This window comes from Castor canadensis, chromosome 7 (assembly GCF_047511655.1).
Source record: "Castor canadensis chromosome 7, mCasCan1.hap1v2, whole genome shotgun sequence".
Classification (NCBI taxonomy): domain Eukaryota; kingdom Metazoa; phylum Chordata; class Mammalia; order Rodentia; family Castoridae; genus Castor; species Castor canadensis.
In genome coordinates this window covers 75173475-75175653 of record NC_133392.1, presented here as the reverse complement: position 1 = coordinate 75175653, position 2179 = coordinate 75173475, and positions in this window count along the sequence as shown.

Sequence of the window (2179 nt, the reverse complement as noted above, 5' to 3'; positions counted from 1 at the left end):
CAGGGATCATGACCCCAAGAGTCTTTATCACGCTGGAGCTTCCTACTGACTCATCAGACAGTTTTCTTGAGGCTGGGGTGCAGCTGAGTAATAGGGAGCTTGCCTAGCGTGCACAAATCCCTGGGTTGGATCCCTAGCACAACAAAAATAAAACAAAACAGTACTCATTTCTTAAGAACCCCAAGACCAAAAGGTCTGGAGAAATCCAATTCCCTAATCACAATCATAAAATTCTCGAGGAAGTAAGTTCTCAGATGATGCACTTATCGTAGGTGGAAATGGAGCCTGATGACCACTCAGTGGAGGTGTGAGGCTGGTGAGGCACTAAGGGGACACCCAAAGCACTGTTCACTAAAGGGTGGGAAAAGCAAGTAACCCTGGCATTTGCGACATGGCCACAACAGATTAGGTTACGGAGAAAGGATCTAAAAGGATTGCTTATGCTTTAAAAAAAAAAAAAGGAGGGGAACTCTGATAGATTAAAAAAAATTAAGAGTCATATATCAACAAAATGAAATGTGTGACTCAAATAACCATTTGGGGACTATCAGGTAAATTTGATCCCTGACTGGATATTAGATGCTTTTAAAAAAGCAATGTTTGTTTTTAAATGAGATAATAGTATGGTGATTATGTCAAAAGAGCTCTTCACCAACAGATGCATAATGTCTAGAATTTTCTTTAAAATACTTCAGTGCAAGGATTTGAAAGGAGGGAGACAGAGAGGAAGTGCACAAGTGCATGCGTGTGGTGGAGGAACAAGTAAAGAGGAAATAAGACAGGCCACAGTTGATAACTGGCTAGGCAGTCAGGGCTTGGGGGTGATTATACAATTCTCTCTAATTATAAGTATGACATCCTCCATAATAAAAAGATAAAACACATGCATAAGATGTCTGTCAAAGTTTGCTATTGAAATGGAGGTGAGGAAGAGCACATTCTCTAAAGAGGCATCAAAAGGACTGGATTATTATTCCCTCTTCTCTGAGACGCTCTTCGAAAATTAATAACTCAATTTCAGTGTCTGTGTTAGCAATTTAACTAAAGTCACACCAATAAACAGCAGAGTTGAGGTTTGGGTTTTAGCAGCTTTGCTCTTGAGCTCTCTCCCTTGAAAACTATGTCATACTGAGTCACAGCCAACCACTTTGGAGCCTCAGACTACTTTCTACCCAAGTCCCTGGAGCCTGTCTTGAACTAGATCAGAATTTGTAGCTGTCCATTAATCAAAACTCACGACTAAGCACTTTTGCTGGAGCATGGCTGACCAGGCTTAAACATTCAGCATGCCATGGACTTGTCAATGTCTTATAAGGAGGGAAAGGAGAACATGTATCAGTCTGGGGAATCAGTAAGTGGAGATTATTTAAAAGAACTGTTATTGGAGTTTTTGGGGGGCAGTATGGGAGTTTGAACTCAGAGCCTCACACTTGCCAGGCAGGCGCTGTACCACTTGGCCCACTCTGTCAGCCCCTTTGGGGTTGGTTATTAGCAAGATCTCATCTCAACCAATGAGCCAGGCATTGTGGCATGTGTCTGTCATCACAGCTGTGCAGGAAGCATAGATAAGAGAATCATGACCTGAGGTTGGTCCCCCAGCAGAAACGCAAGACCCTAACTGAAAAGTAACTAATGTAACTAAAACTAACTCATCAAGGGATGAGTGTAAAAACAGAGTAGATGAAGAAGACAAGTTAGATCCATAAAGAAGCGTGAAGAGACAAGTGGATGACAAATGGAGAAGATGGGATAGAGACATAGAGGAGACAGTCAGGACTAAAATTCATGACATCTTCATTCCAGAAGAGGAAGAGAGAAGGAATGAGGCAAAGGCAATATTTGGAGATATTTGACAATGATGCCCAAATATAATGCAGAAATGATGATGAAATACATCAGTCCAAGAGTGTGTGTGTGTGTGTGTGTGTGTGTGTGTGTGTTGCTGGGGATGGAACCCAGGGCCTCACACATGCCAAGCAAATGTTCTACCACTGAACCCCATACACAGTATTAAATCACGCCCAGATGCTTCGTTACAAAACTACAGAAAACCAAAGTGAAAAAGAAAATCCTAAGAACATGTGGAGGTTAAGGAAAGGGGTGCAGGGCAGATCACCTTCAAAGGAACAGACAGAATGACAGTTGATTCCTTATATGCAACTACAGAACCCAGAAGATA